This window comes from Notamacropus eugenii, chromosome 4 (genome assembly GCF_028372415.1).
Source record: "Notamacropus eugenii isolate mMacEug1 chromosome 4, mMacEug1.pri_v2, whole genome shotgun sequence".
Classification (NCBI taxonomy): domain Eukaryota; kingdom Metazoa; phylum Chordata; class Mammalia; order Diprotodontia; family Macropodidae; genus Notamacropus; species Notamacropus eugenii.
The window spans coordinates 81662748-81679646 of record NC_092875.1 but is presented as its reverse complement, the minus strand read 5'-3'; the positions used below and the strand labels follow the sequence as shown (position 1 = coordinate 81679646).

General features: G+C 40.8%; 1 long non-coding RNA gene and 1 pseudogene across 1 annotated transcript in view; one reads left to right on the top strand and one right to left on the bottom strand.

Moving 5' to 3' along the window:
* Positions 1 to 1349, top strand: part of LOC140500189 (uncharacterized) — a 47253-nt gene extending 45904 nt beyond the window's left edge. Inside the window, exon 4 of the long non-coding RNA XR_011965631.1 lies at positions 991 to 1349. This is a non-coding gene — a long non-coding RNA (uncharacterized lncRNA). The remainder of the gene's footprint in view (positions 1 to 990) is intronic.
* Positions 1 to 16043, bottom strand: part of LOC140502261 (immunoglobulin gamma-1 heavy chain-like) — a 98983-nt pseudogene extending 82940 nt beyond the window's left edge.
* Between the last annotated feature and the right edge of the window lie 856 nt (positions 16044 to 16899).

The following is a 16899-nucleotide window of genomic DNA, read 5'->3' as shown; positions in this document are numbered from 1 at the left end:
CTATAAAAATGAAGATAGCCTTTGGCCCAGCAATGTTGCTTCTAGGGCTGTGTCCCAAAGAGATCATAAAAATGGGAAAAGGACCCACATGTACAAAAATATTTATAGCAGCTTTTTTTGTGGTGGCCAAGAACTGGAGATCAAGGGAATGCCCATCAATTGGGTAATGGCTGAACAAGTTGTGGTATATGGATGTAATGGAATTCTATTGTACTATAAGACATGATGAATAGGAAGACTTCAGAGAGATCTGGAAGGACTTTTATGAACTGATGCTGAGTGAAAGGAGCAAAACAGGAGAACATTATACACAGTAACAGTCACAGTATACAAGTGCTGATTTTGATAGTCTTATCCCTTCACAGCAATGCAAGGACCTAAAACATTTTCAAAAGACTCCTAATGCAAAATGCCATCCACATCAAAAAAGAGAACTATAGAATCAAAATGCAGAATGAAGCAAACTATTTTCTCATTTGTTATATTTTGGTTTTGGTTTGGTTTTCCACATGGTTTCTCCCATTCATTTTAAATTTTCTGTGCAACATGACTAATGTGAAAATGTATTTCATAAGAATGTATGTGTAGAACCCATATAAGACTGCATGCCATCTCAGGGAGGGATATGGGAGGGAGGGGGAGAAAACTTAAAACATATGGAAGTGATTGTTGCAAGTTCCAATAAAATAATAATGATAAAAAAGACAAGTGTGACTCACCCCAGGTTCCCACAGTAGCATAGTGATTTCTCTTCTCCACATGTGAAGTGGCCGAGAGATTTCTTGAGGAATTTGGGTGTGGAGAGAGGGGAGGATTCCAAGTTGTGTATAATTTGGTGTGACTGCTAATCCAGAGGTGGTGGGAGAAAGCCAGCTGTATACCGTAACTGAGTGTAGAAGAGACAAGTGGCTCCAGCCACTGGGAAGGGAATCTGCATAGTCTACCTTGGACAGGATTCTAAGAAGTAACAAGCTTTGTTCTCCTCTCCAGGGTTTATTCTCAAGGAGGACTGGATGAACTGGCTTGCTTGGAGCATCATGTTGATCTTCATCATATTCATAATAATAAGAATTTGGAAAGTGATGTTTTTCGAATTCTTTGTTATAATACTGTTTTCAATGAATTCTGGCAATGTTGAGAACATCATCTTTCTGTTCCCTCTACTAAAGATGATTTTACTTTTTCTTCTTGTGAACTTCTTTATTTAAAGTTTTGAGTTCCAAATTCTATCCCTCCCCCCTTCCGTAAGACTGTTATAGGTTGTACATGTGCAATTATGTAAAATATTTCCAGCTACAGACTGGCAATTAATGCAAGAATTAATAAAAGCTTTCCTGGTTTTACAAAAAGTATTGTTCTTTGTTTAAGGTGAGTCTTCTTTCTATGTAAAGCTATAACTAGCACCCAATTACCGGGACAGCACCTCTCATTCTTACATCCTTCTCAGGGAAGGGGGAAGTGTTGCTTCCCACCTTCTGTGCTTTCTCCTTTCTAGTGCCAGATGGTCCACAACCTCACCATTCCTCCATCCCCTGATGCTTCATGATACTTACGCAAAGGGGAAGAGGAGACTCCACTTCTCTACCCCTATCTCAAGGAAACTGCAAGCTCTGGGATTCATGCTTCTGCCACCAATCTGTCAACGATGCATAGAAGTGGCTATACCCTAGACTTGAACTCCAACAACATGGACGAGATATCTATTGGCAAGGGGGTACCAAGAGAGAAAGAAAAGACCCTTAGGATCCCAGACTGGGACATGAGAAGATGCTGGTAATCTACTGTAATACAGTAGGTGGGGGGAAGGGTTTATAAGGTAATGAGTTCAGTTTTGCATATGTTAAGTTTAAACTGTCTGCGGTGGGGGAAGGGAAGGTTTATCTATTAAGTCCCTACTATGTGCCAAGTCTTGTGCTAAGTGTCTTACAAATATCACCTCATTTGGTCTTCATAACAAGTCTGTGAGGTAGGTGCTATTATCCCCACTGATTACTTCCTTAAAGACCAAGCCTTTAAACCCAAAACACTAGCTCTCATAGACTGATCACCAATAGGGCCCAGTCCAAACTTCACTTGGTCATTGTTTGGGCTCTGATGGCTCAGAGTGAGTATACATAGCAATTATTTCTGTTTGGACCAGAATCCCTGAGAGTCTTCCCCCTCCCAGACTGATTTATTTTTTTAATTAGGTAAAGCCTCATTGCTTACCTAGTCCTAATCACTGAATGGTCATTGCGCCAGTCAAAATGAGACCTGGGAAAGCCCTTAACTTAAAAAGGCCAAAGTTCTCCACTGCATCAAGAGGCATCTCCAGTCCTCCTGATCCATATCTTGCCACTGGACCCAGATGGCTCTGTAGGAAAGAGTGAGACCAATGACTTTGCACAGTTCTGCCTCACTTCAATCCAATTCACTTGCAAGTCATGGCATCACCTTCCTGATGTCATGGCAAGGACAAATAATAACAACCTATCAATTTTCTATGCAAATACCCTTGGTTTCCTTCCTTTGCCTCTTCTTTCTCTCTTGAATTCTTCATTACCCATATGGAGCCACATTTTTGCTGCTTCTAAGAATTCAGACAATTAGAGAAGTTGGTCTCTGAACTCATGATCTAGGAGGCTTACAAAGCTGTGTGACCGCTTATACTTCACAAGATATCCTGGGGTTTGGTGGCTTGACTTTCTTTTCTTCTTCCCCATTTATTTATTCTACATTTTTCTTTTTAAACTGGAACAATTAACTCTTTCATCTCATGTGATTGCTCATTCATGATTTCTTGAAATATGGCTCTGGTAAACAAGGCTTTGATAAAGCCCACTGGGATTCAAATAGAGCTTCTTGACTAAGCCATTGAATCCAAATCTCTCTGCCTCTCATTACTGACCAAGAATAGGTAACAGCACAAGCCCTACTTGTTCGTTTGATGGCTTATAATGGTACTTTCTGATTGGCTGTGATTGAACCTAGGATTGAAGAACCTGAAGAATCTTTATCCTTTGTGTTGTGGAAGAGTTTGGAGGTATTTTAGTGAAAGAGACTATTCTTAGGATGATAGAGCTAGCGTTCAAAGGACCTCGCAGGCCATCTATCCCAACCCCCAGTTGTATGAATGAGGAAACAGAGTCAAGGAGGTTAAGTGGAGAAGTGAGCATCAAAGATGAGACTTAAACCCAGACCCTCTATCTCATTCCACTGTATTTCTTGAATAATCATTCCATGTCACTAGAGAATCACTAAGGAGGCAAAAAAGAGATGATTTCTAACTAGACAAAAAAGGAACTCAAATATCATCTAGTTTTCATGTTTCCTTTAAATGCAATTCTAATAACCTCCTTTTAGTATATTATGTATGATTTCTTGTATTCTGCTCTCAGAAAAGAATTGCTCATGCCATCTGGAATATGGAGAGACAATGGCAAGAAGTGAAAGAGGGAGTAGATATCAGACTATGGCATTTATTTATGAGGTGCAATGCCAATGGCAGAAGAAGAGAAAAGGTAATTAAGAATGGGGTATGGCCAATATCTCAGTCCAGAAAACCAAAGGAGCTCAGGGCCTGGGAAGGTAGAAATGACTATGGATTTTGAGGTGGAATTCAGGGATCAGAGAAATTAATGAAATATGAAAACTTTCCAAGACAAAGATCCCCATAGATGAGTTCAGAGAAAGACTTCTGCTATATGTTACACATTGCTTATTTCTCCAGAGTGTCCACAAAGAATCATGGTGTACTTTTTCAAATGTTGGGATGAAATTGTGGTGTGTTATATGTAAGACAGGATTACCTAAACAGCAAATGAGTGGTTCCAGACAGAACAGTGCAGTAGGAAGGTGTTGAGACAGAGAAGAAGAAGACAGAGGAGAAACAGGGAAGAATTTGAAGGCAGTTTTGGGTTACAAGACAATGGATTGAGCAATAAATGATTGTGCAAAGGAGAAGAAAAAATCTCAGTAAGATCATGCCTCAGTCCTTAGGATCCAGCTTTCAAGTTCTGGGAAATAAAAAAGAGGTCAATGTGGGCATTTCAAGGAGAAGGGAAACTGAGAAAGATGAGGAAATGAAGCTCGATGGTCAGATGGTCTCCATCACACAAGGAAGAAACAGAAGGGAGGGAGAAAGGAGATAAGTGACAGAAACCCAGGGATTCAGCATTTGTGATGGGTAAAGACGTGTCATTGAATGCGATGGGAACATAGGTAGGTTGAGGTCTGAAACAGGGATATGGAGATTTAGTATATATGATAGGGAGGAGTATGGAAGGATAGTAACTGTTATAGGGACACAGTATAGTAAGTGACAGGGATCACAAGGGGATCTGTAAGTGTAAGAGCGACATTGGAAGGCCAGTGTCTTATGAAAAGAACACAAGAAGTGAATCCTTCTGATGAGGGGAGGGGGTGTTAATCAGTAAATGCGACACACTTACTGATTAGAGTTCTGGAATCAGGTAGCTGCCAGTAGTGGCCTGGAGTAACTTTCTCCAGAAATATAGGAAGGTGCCAAGCTTTCTCCTACATACAAACCTCTGACTTCAATCTGGGCAAGTTCAGGTCCATACTCTGGAGAAGGATGCCTGTGTTTCCTCATATATGGTTTCAGAAAAGAGCAAGAGATAGAGGGAGGAAATCTGTGAGAGGTGGGTTTAGCAGCACTGACCCCAAGAATAAAAGCAGAGATGATATATGAGACTTCAAGGAAATAAGGAAGCATCTCTAAACCAGTCTCGGGAGTAATGACCAATTTGAGTCTAGCGAAAAGAGAGTATACCTTGGGGATGGTGACAAAGATATCTATTCCTCTGGGAACAGGGTGTTAGTATAGCTACTTTTAGTTCTCACTCTGCCCTCAATTCACCAGGCATCAGAGATGTAAACTGGGATACAGTGTGATTGGATGAAACTTTATTGGGAGGGGAGCACAGAGGTAAGTAGACAGTACAGTCTACAGACAGTACAGTGGACCCTCTGCCTATGTTACACTTGGGGTGATGGCTAGGATTTCCTCTGATGGAGAGAAGGCTGTCTTCCCATTTGAGGCTACACAACAAGGTTCAGATACCTCAAAATGAGTAAAATATACTTTCTTCCTTGCTAAGAGAGGGTCCCTTAGTGGCAACGTGGATTTGATACCGTCTCTTTCTTAGACAGACAGAAGTGTCCTCTTTTCTCAGAGCTACAATATGGTAGATCCTCTGTCTGCGCACTGAACTATCACTTCCCACTTCAGACTAGCCTCTTGAGTACCCTGCCTCTCCCTCTTATAGTGTTTGATCATGGGTAGGGTTATAAACCAGAAGAGAGACCTGAGCTCAAAGATGAAAACTACCGCTCCCCAGAAAAGGGGATATGGAAGCCCAAAAATGAGTCCCATACTTGTGGTCTGTTTTCAGTTCCTGATTATATCAATGGAAATTCAGTTTTCACACTCACTGCCCTAGTAACAGCTCATTTGCTACTGGACTAATTTTTCCCCTAGTCCTAGGTAATTTCTCCCCCTCTGGTCTCATTTATCCTTCCTTTCTTGCTCTGGACACATTTTCAGGCACTGAACTATACCTGTATCCCTCCATTATTTCAGTCCCTCATTCCCTGAGTCCCCTTAATCCCCTTGGTCCTGAGGTGCCTTTAACTCTCAAATTCCTTTAGTCCTGTTTTAGTCCAGAAGGCTCTTCTCCATTCAAAAGCCTAAAGAGTTACAGGTTCTGCTGAGGACCTAGTTAGAGTTTATAATTTGGACCTATTTGAAAGTATCTTATATTGTGTGACCTTGAGTCTCACAAAGAGAAGTTAATAACTGGTCCTTTCTCTGCAATATTAATATTGTATTATTATTATTTCTCTAAAATATTATTAAAATATCATTATTATGTGTATTATTGTACAATTAATAATAGTCATAGTGATAATAATAGTGATAGAGATAAACATTTTGCATCACAATTTGAATATTGCAAAACATTTTATAGACATAATTTCAAAGAAAACTCATAAGAATTCTGAGAAACAAATACTAGAAGTTGTACAATCCCCATTTTTAAAGAGGAGGAAACTGAGTATCAAAGAGTTAAGAGATTTTCCCATGGTCACAGAGTTAGTGTTACTAGTGAGATATGAGCCCAGATCTGCTTGATTCCAACTTTCTATCCACTGCCTCATCTGTGCTTCACTTCCTGGTATCGCACCCTTCACAGCAAATTCACACACTCGCTCGCCTTTACCCCAGAAGACCCTAGGGACCTCCCAGAAGTCCTCTCTCAAGTCATCAGGTTCTCTGGTCCATTTCTTATGATAAAACATTGGGGGTAGGGCAGCAGAGGAAGTGGATAATCATAGCACTGTGGAATCACAAAGAGAGATGGGACCTTGAAGATGATCTAGTCCAACAATGTCCCCACTCCACCATTACATCCCACTCCACATTCACCCAATCTACATATTTTAATGCAGGAAAAAGCAGCCAAAATACAGAAGGAGACTTCTGTAAGGTCATACATGGTATTTGTGACATTGTCTACCTCGGCACCTGGAGGAGGTCTCCTAAAATAGGGGTGGATTCTGTATTCTGCCTAAAGTGAAATTTAAAATAAAGTATAGAAAGCCAAGGCAGTAAGTTTGAAATGGCAGGAGTTTATTGGGTAGGGTTGAGTCAGGTAACAGAATGTGGTGACAAGTCACCCAGGAGGTGGAGCTGGGCCAAGAAAGACAAATGACATCTTCAGATGGAGGCTGGACTGTTAGCAGCCCTGTTGTAAGAGGGAATCAGCTACAGCCAAAAACTATTGCGAAGGGGAAAGTGAAAGAGCAGGGGAGCTGTATAAGGCATTATCAAGGACAGTCTCTGAGGGGACATTGGATTGGTGGTCTCTGGTGCCATGGGTTATTCTCTTCATAGATAAATCTCATGGCTCTCTGTTGCCTGTTTATGTTCTTTGATACAGGGGACTCTGGTTTGTGACTGGACGTAATAAGCTGGGCTGAGGGAATAAGCAGCATAGAAACCAGATCACAAGATGGGGGGGAAGGGGACACCCGGTGACAAGATGAGCTGCTCATGCAAAGCATTCAACCTCAATACAAATATGTCTTTAGTGTCTGCTACATTGCTTTATTCTCAGCAATGGAAGAGATAGGTAAGTACTTAGAGAGACAGAGAGAGAGAGAGAGAGCTCTACAGATAGACAGACAAACAGATAGATAGATAGCACTATGATACAGGATAGAATATCATATGTGAATAGGAGAAGTCAAGCAGTGGGATGAGAGAGAGAGAGAGAGCTATTCTAATCTGTGGGACGGAGAAAGGTTTTTTTGGAAGCAGTGATGACTGAGCTGGGTCTTAGGAAGATAAGGAATGAAAAATGATCATTCTCAGACTACAATAATGAAAACTATACCTTTACTGAGTCTCATCAAATGATGGAGTAATCAAGGACTTTACAAACATTAAAGTGCTATATACATGCTAGCTATTTGAGGAGCCAAGGTCTTGCAGTGGATAGGTAAATTACTGGAGTCAGGAAGACATGACTTTAAGTTGAAAGAAATTTTTAAAAAATGCCTTAGGCTAATCCCATTATATATCCAAAAATCTTTAAATAGATATGTGATATGAACATTAAATATTAATATTTCAATATCATTAATTTATTATATAAAAATATTAATATTTAAAAGGAGAACAAGGTATCTTTCAGAGGTGTAACTGAGAGAGAGAGAGAGAAGGGATCACCTCTCTCCAGAATAGATAATCTGTATTACATGAATTGAAAATATTTTGTGTGAATAAAATGAACATCATCAGAATTTAAAAGGAAGTGGCCAACTGGGGGGAAAATGCTTGAAATATCTCTTCTTTAAAAGGTGTGACATCTGGTATATGTAGAGAACTATAAAAATATATCAAGCTAAGAACCATTAATTAATGGATACGTGGTTAAAGAATATGAGACAAGAAATGTTAAATGACAAAACGTGTAAAATTTTCTCCAAATTAAATTTGCTCTAGTGAATTGGAAAAGATCACAAAAACTAGGAATATCTAATGTTACAGCTGTAAAAAGATAGCCATGCTGATGTACTGCTGGGGGTTCTGCAAGCTGATCCAAGTATTGAGGAAAACAATTTGGAAGCATGCTACGAAAATTATTAAAATGTCTATACTTCTAACCCAGAGATTCTTAAGAAAAAGACAGAGGAAGGCACATAATACAAGGAATATCATCACCAAATTCCAGAATTATCATGGAGAAAATACTGCAAGCAACCAGAAAAAATTCAAATATCATGTAGCCACAGTAAGAGTTACGAAGGACTTAGCAACTTCTACATTAAATAATCAGAGGGCTTGGAATATGATATTCTGGGATGCAAAGGAGCTTGGAATAAAACCAAGAATCAACTCCCCAGAAAAATTTAACATGATCTTTCAGGGGAAAAGATGGACACACAAGAAAAAAGGGAACCTGCAATCATTCTTGATGAAAGACCAGAGCTGATGGGAAAATTCAGTCTTCAAATACAAAACTCAAGAGAAGCATAGAAAGGTAAACAGGAAAGAAAAAAAAACCATGCTATTCAATGAGGTTAAATGACTTACATTCCTACACAGGAAGAAGACACTTGTAACTCTTGAGAATTGTGTCTTTATTAGGCCAATTAAAAAGGGTTTACATAGACAGAGGATGTCTATATAAGTAAGATTGCTGACCCCTTTGAAGTTGTCTTTCCTTCAGAAAAGCAGATCAAAGAACCTGTGTTAGCAGGCCATCCTGGGTGTGCTAGGGTGCTTACTACAACCCAAAGCACCTTCTTCATACCCACCCTATGAATTAAGAAGCGTCAGCATTACTGATGCTCAATTACTTTGTGCCAAATGGAAATTTGAGGTTAGATAATAGGAAAAAAATTCTAACATTTGGGACCATCTAAAACCATGACTTTACCATGATGATATTAAAAAAAATTAAGGGCTGAAGAGGAAAGGGGGTGCACAATAGGTTAAATTATATCACATGAAGAGACACAAAACACCTATTGCAGTAGAGGGAAAGAAGAGAGGGAGATAAGCACTGTTTGAAATTTACTTTCATCAGATTTGGCTCAAAGAGGGAATGACATACACAGTTGTGTATAAAAATCTCTCTCACCCTATAAGGAGGTAGTAGGAGAAAGGGAAAAGAAAAGGGAAGGGGTCAATAAAAGAGAGAGCAGACTGAGGGAGGTGGTGTTCAGAAGTAAAATACTTGTGAGGAGGGATAGAGGAAAAGGAGAGAGAAAAGTAGAAACAGGGCAGAGAAGAAGATGGAGGAAAATACAAAATTGGTAATCATAATTGTTAATGGGAATGGTATGAACTCTCCCATAAAACAAAAGTGGATAGCAGAGTGAATTAAAAGCCATAATCCTACTATATGTTGTATGCAAGAAAAACATCTGAAGCAGAGGCATACACACAGAAAAAAGGTAAAAGATTGGAGTCGAATTTGTTATGCTTCGGCTGAAGAAAAATTAAAAAGCCTGGGTAGCAATCCTGATGTCAGACAAAGCAAAAGCAAAAATAGATCTAATTAAAAGAGATAAGGAAGGAAACTGTACCGTGCTAAAAGGTGCCTTAAACAATGAAGCAATATGAGCACCAAATATATATGCACCAAGTAGTATAGCATCCACATTCTTAGAAAAGTTAAATGAATCACATGAAGAAATAGACATCAAAACTATACTAGTGGGGAACCTCAACCTTCCCCTCTCAGAACTAGATAAATCCAAGGAAAATATAAACAATAAAGAAGTTAATGAGATGAACAGAATTTTGGAAAAGTTAGAAATGACAAGCCTCTGAAGAAAATTGAATGAGGATAGAAAACAATATACCTTTTTTCTTAGCAGTGAATGGCACACAAAAATTGACCACATATTAGAGCATAAAAACCTCAAAACCAAATATGGAAAGGAAGAAATATCAAATGCATCCCTTTCAGATAATAATGCTATAAAAATTACACTGGAAATTACGTTGCCTAAGGGGAAACTTACTTATGGGAAAGCTTGCTTTCAGGAAGACTTTCACACCTTTGGTACTAAACTAATTAGGCACTGAATCAAGTGGGTTTTGATGCCTTCTGACTCTAAGTCTATTAGTTCAAAACCACATATACTGGAAGGTTGGTATTTTATTTTGGGGCTCACTCAAGGGAAGGATGTGTCTTTATGATTTGGCCAGCTGAGATTCTGAGTATCCATTGTTAAGGGTCCCCCTGGTTTTGAGAACCCAGATGTTGGCACTCCCTAATCTGATGATTATGTATGTATTACTTTGTTTAGACAGTTGCATCCCTGTCTATAGGAACTCTGTGGTAATTTTTCTTTACTTTTCTGCTTGTATTTTCTGAATAACCTTTGCCTTCTTTACTTTTATATCATGAATTAAAGTAAGATTGCTGACCCCTTTGAAGTTGTCTTTCCTTCAGAAAAGCAGATCAAAGAACCTGTGTGAGCAGGCCATCTTGGGTGTGCTAGGGGGCTTACTACTACCCAGAGCACCTTCTTCATAGCCACCCTATGAATTAGGAAGCGTCAGTATTACTGATGTTCAATTATTTTATACCACATGGAAATTTGAGGTTAGAGAGTAGGAAAAAATTTCCTAACATTTATGACCATCTGAAACCAGAACTGGTTGACCATGTAACAAGCTGTCTCTCATTGGAGGCCTTTAAACAGAGACTAGATGACTGCTTAGTGTATGGGTTACAGGGGAATTCTTTCTCAGGTATGGGTTCAAGTGAATGACCACTCAGCTGTGACCACTTTCTAGCTCTGAAATGACTCTGTGAGGAAGCACAATGACAGGGGCACAATGAGCCAAACAAGCGAAAATGGTGAAGCACAATTTCCACCAGCAGATCCCCACCCCAAGCAGCTTGCAGAGGCAGACAGATGGCACAGTAGTTGATCTAGATTCGGGAATACATGATTTCAAATCTGGCCTCAGACACGTAGTAGCTGTATGACCCAAGGCTAGTCTCTTTGCATCAATTTAAAACTATGGAAATAATAGCACCTATAACCCAAGATTGTCATGAGCATCAAATACTTGTAAAACACCTTGCAAACCTCAGGACTAGCTATTATTATTGTCATCATCATCTTCACCATCCCATTAGTTCACAAGGTCTTACTGCTGACCCCTGTTGGCATCCATAGTCAGGTTCCTAATAGCATGAATTCATCCCCTTGTCAGCCTCACACAAAGGTTCCAGGACAAAGGAGGGAAGAGAAGAACTGGTATCACAGTAGGCTAAGCTGGCAGATCCAAGTGTAGTTTGCCTGTAACTACCCCAACATGATACAAAGAGCCTCAGAGCAGGGCAAGCTTTTTTCTTTGTTGTTGGACTAAGGAAATGAGGAAAGCTATATCATGAGGAATATGGACCCAGGAATGAAGTCTGCAGCCTAAAGGGTCTTAATTGTAGCTGGGACAATTATGGGTCCTTGCGTTCATTCTGGAGTTATCTTGAGTTTACCCAAAGGTCATTCTGGGGTCCCCAAAGAGATGCAGAATCCAAGTGGCAAAATCTCAGAACTTCTTAGAAGTGAAATGTCAAGTAGTCAGATGCCATACCACGGCCCTGTCCATTAAAATTTTCCTCAAGGTCAAGTCTCAAGAAGGAGAGGTAATGAGATGGAAGGATTACTGAAGGGGCAGAGATGAGACCAAGGTGAAGCAGAGCCTGAGTGAAGCTGAAGAAGGGTGAATGGATATCTGAGGTGAGAAAGAAGAGACCACAACAGAGAGGAGGCTGAAAGGCAAATGGGGCATAGTGAGTGAGGAGGAAATCATGGGGAAATTCTCACAGATTAGAGGGGATTCTGTGAGAAATGAACAACATTTACAGCAAAGGGACTAAGAAGGGGTCTGAGGGACAGAGAAGATTCTGAGGAAACAGAATGGAGACTGAGAAAAAGGGTGAAAATGAGCTGTGGCTGGAAGTATAAAGGAGAATCTGAGGAGACAGAAAGGAGATTAATGGTCTGAGAGATGCTAGAAGGAATGGAAAGATCGGCTAAAGCTGGACATGTGCCTCAGAAGAGCAAGGCCATGGTGGCAAAGAGGACATTGATTGCCACAGTCTTCATGCATGCATAGCAGTCTCAGTACCATCACAATGAGGAGTAGCTTGTTCCCTTGCCCAGGCCTCTCTGCAGGGGACAAGGGTCAAGGTCAAGGGGAGACAGGATACATTCTAGGGGCCCACCTTAAGTAGTAGAAACATTAATCCTGGCTAACATTTATGTACTGTTTATAAGATTTGAAAAACAATCTACACAAAATCTCATGAGATTTTCACCAAAACAACATGAGGTAAGTACTACAGTTTTTACTGTCATTTTATCAATGAGAAAACTGCCTCAGACAGTTTGAGTGACTTGTCAAAGTTCATTTAGCTAATAGGTATTATAGATGAGATTCAAATTTAGGTCTTCTGACTCCAAATAGGACAAAGCCATATGTGACTCTCTAGGTCTTCAAGTGAGGCCCTTTGACTGAATCCAAACTTCATAGAACAAATTCCCTTAATAATAGGATTTCTTCTATAAAATTTGGATTCAGTCAAAGAGCCACTTTTGAGGACCTACAGGGTCACATGTGGTCTCAAGGCCTTAGGTTCTCCACCCTTGAATGAGGTATATCCTAGGCATTCCAAACTGAGCATGACCAAAATGGAACTTATCACCTTTCTGCCTAAATCTATCTTTCCTCTAAATTTTCCCACTTATTTTAAGGAACCACCATCCTTCTAGTCATCCAGATTCACAACTTAGCACCACTTCATTTCTTTCTCCTCCCTAACCCCACATACCCAGTCTATTATCAGGTCTTTTCAGTTCTCTATATCTTGTCCCCCTTCTATCCATACATATAGACACCACCCTGGTTTAGAGTCCCATCATTTCTTACTTAAACTGTGGCAACAGCCTCCTAATTGATTTTCCTGCTTCTAGTCGGTCCCCTTCTCAAATTTATCCTCTACACAGTTGTCAGAATTATCTTCCTAAAACACAAGTCTCACCATGTCATTTTCTCAGCTCAAGAATCTTACATGGCTCCGTATTGACTCCAGGATGAATCGTAGTCTTTCACAATTTGGTTCTAATCCATTTCTCCATGTTTAATGCACATCATTCCCTCTTCACACATTTCATGTTTCAAATCATCTTTCCTATTTGCTGTTCCCCAAACTTGCATTTTATCTCCCAGATACCCTTGCCCCACCTCCCAGTTTGGAATTCATTCCTTCCTCAATTCCATTCTTACAATTCCTAATGTCCTTCAAGGCTCAGATCTTGAATCAATTCAAACATGAAGCCCTTCCTCATGTCCTTATTCATTGGTGCTCATTCCCTTCTCAGACAATCATGTATACACTGATCTGTACGTATGCGGTGTCCTGCCCTCCAGTAGAATGTAAGCTCCTAAAGGGCAAGGAATGCTTTTCATTTTTCCCCTGAATCCCTGATGTCTTGCACAAGGTCAGTGCTCATTAATATTTGTTAGATTATATTGGATTTGTTATGAAATTTGGATGAGGTGAAAGAATCAAAATAACTTCAATTGTTCAAGCATGGGCTGAATGCAACAGTAACAGAAATAGTGATGGAACAACTGAAGGAACAAGTTTAAAGGAAACGATAACAAGCTCTATTTGAAGTAGGATGTCTGCTGCAACTGTGGAGGATGAGGGTATGGAGAAGAAAGAAAGGATGCTTGGAGTAATCACTGTGAGGAATAATTATCAAGAGAGTGAGTTATGAAGGAGCATTTGGGCTCAGTTCAGTTTATGGAGTACCGCATTTCCTGAGACTTGGGTAACATTATATACTTTCAAACCTGAATTATGACACAACCAAACTGTGAAACATCACACACTCCATACCTGGGCTGATTGTAGCTCTGAACCCTGGGCTATCCAATTATTAAAGTAGGACACATAGACCCAACAGGATCATAGATTCAGAGAACTTCACTTAGAAAGGACCTGAGTAGCTAACTGCTCCAACGTGTGCCTAGAAGGAATTCCCTTTACAGCATATACCTAACTGGTTTCATCCAGTCTTAGCTGAAAGTGCCTTAATGAAGGGGTCCCATAGCCTCCTCAGATGGCCTGTTCCACTTTTGGACAGTTCTAATATTGAGAAACTTATTCTTTACATGATCAAAGCTAAATTTGCCTCTTGGTAACCTCCAGTCTTTGTCAGTTTCCCTTCTGGTCACTGTTGCATTTTTCTTTCTTATGAACCTCTCAAGTTCAGTCTCATTAGCTCTATATTTTTCACCATGAATGTTTCATTCAGCCATAAGATCCTGCTCAAGACAAGACAGTTTTTGCTCAGAGGTAATCGCAGGGTCTGGCACAGTATGATCTGAAGATAGAAACATATCCTCAGACACAACTCTGGTCCTCACCGAGCCCAGGACTGGCCTCCCTAGTGCATAGCCCCCTCATGTCAGGAACCACCTCCCAAGCCTATTACCATGTTTTGATCCTGGTTGTTCCCCTTCAATGCAAGACTTAGTCCACAGATCAGGATTCTTATCTCTAGCATTATGACCCCTTTTCCTAGGATACTCCTTTCCATTCTAGGACCCACATTCCAATTCCAGAACTCTTTTCCCTAGCTTAAAATTTTACTTAGCACCCTGTAATGCCACTCCCCAGACATAGCTTATATCTCTATCCTTCAGTGAACCCAGAATGGCCCTTCTTAAACTAAAGCATTCCTCTTTTCCACCTCCATCTCCCTGAACTCCATCACCCAGAGGTTAATCATACCTGGCCAGTGGAATACATGTATTCCTTTCCCAAGGTGTTTCACGCAGCATGATATTGTATCATTCTCACCAACCCTGCCAATCTGAACACCACCATAGGTGCCACTGGCCAAAGGAATTACAGTAAGAGTCTGGGCTGTGTTGAAAGCCGAAGGGGAGGCCAGAGACACATTAAGTTCCTTAGGGTAGAAGTTCCTACTCAGGCAGGCCACAGAATCCTGATCCCTCACCAAGAATATGCTGGGTGATGGGGGCTTGAGATTCTGCAATCAAATGAAATCTTCCTGTCCTTTATCTGGACCTAACCCAGATGTGGGAAGGAAACACATATGACTAACATATAATTTTGAAAAACAATTTTTAACCCCATATTTCCTGCCCCCTCTTCATGTCAGCCTGAGCCTATAGTTAGCGAATAGATTCATGTGACCAAGTAACTATAAAAAACAAACCTCAGCCCCATTTTCTGCCCCAAAACTCAGCCATAGTCTAGTTCCCATATACCCAACTCATATGCCTATGCTGCCCCATAGACCACAGTCTCCTTTCCCCTTCCCAACTCCCCCAACTCCTGGTAGTCACTGATGTTGAAAAGTATCAGGATTTCATTGCTGAGTATCCCAAATCCATGGATTTTATTATGATATGACCCCCAAAGTCCTTTAATGACCTACCATAACCCATCCCCAGGGATTTTAGCTCAGAGTGGGAATGTTAGCTTTGCATGGTCAGAAAGTACACTGTGGTGGCAAGAGGGGACTGGGAGATGGGGAACCTGGTTTCTGCTCTAGACCCAACACTGACTGACTGTGTGACCTAAAGTCTTTGGATTTTCTTAGGACTGAGATAGTAGAAGCACTCAGCAGGCTCCACAACCACATCGATACCACAACCAAAAAACAACTTGTCTGTGTCATCTCCATTGCCCACTCTCCTTGCATGGTGCTATCGGCCACAATCTCTGAGCCCCATGCCCTCAATCTGTAGGAACATCTGGCTGCCAGTGTTTTCCCTGGAGGTGGTGAGTCAAGTCTCCAGCAGCATCTGTAGAACTACTGTTGAAATTGCTTAATCACAGTGGAGCATAGCTGGGGGCTCAAAGATACCAGTCAAGTTTGCTTATCTTGAACTGGAAACCAAAATTTTGGCATTTTAGGTTCAGGGTCTTTCCAACTTGGTGGGAGCCTCCCTCTGACTCCTCCAGCATTGTCTATTCCACTGAATGAATCAGAGATGGAGGTAGTGTAAATAGGGGCAGTCCATCCACAGTGTTTTGATTCCCCTAAACTCCCTCATAACCACACTAACCCATCTCTCCATCTCCACTACAAACGTAGGTAGGGAAGGATATGGGGGATAAAGGACCTAGGACTTCAGGAAAGGCCAATGCTATTGGTGGGATCTAGGAAATCACAGGGGTCAAGGTCAGTCCTGGATTCATCAGGATAGTTCCTGGGTCCAGAGACTTCCCATATTATCAAAGGCTCTTAGCTTCAGAAGATTCCCAAGGGTAGGGAGATAGAGGTTCATGGGTATGGGAAGATTGGCAGGATTATGGTTTCTGGAGTGGGCAAGAGGGAGGGTCTATTTGAAAATAGTGTTAGACAGAGACGTGCATCACCACTGTTCTGGACATAGGATGACTGGAACTACTAATCCAACACAAAGCCACACAAACACACACACACACGCACGCATGCATGCATGCACACACATACACATCCCTGTAGCCATCTTGGGGTCTAACAGAATGTCATGCTTTCCTTACCCCTATACACTTTCCTTGAAAACATGGGAACTTACATGGCAAAACAGTAACTTCTATTCTAGGGCCAAAATTTTCTCATGGTGACACAGGAAAGAACTTAAACCCCTTGTCTCCAGAGAATGGTCCTTAAGAACTGTGGAGGAACATGAGCGTGGCAGGAAATGAGATGAGAATTCCTGGAGTTGATCCCGGGAGAACTCATCAAGGTCATGAAGCTCAGTGAAATGTCTTCAGGTAAGTGTGAGGGACCTCTGTATATACAACCTGTATCAGGTATAGAGATCCTTTTCATGTT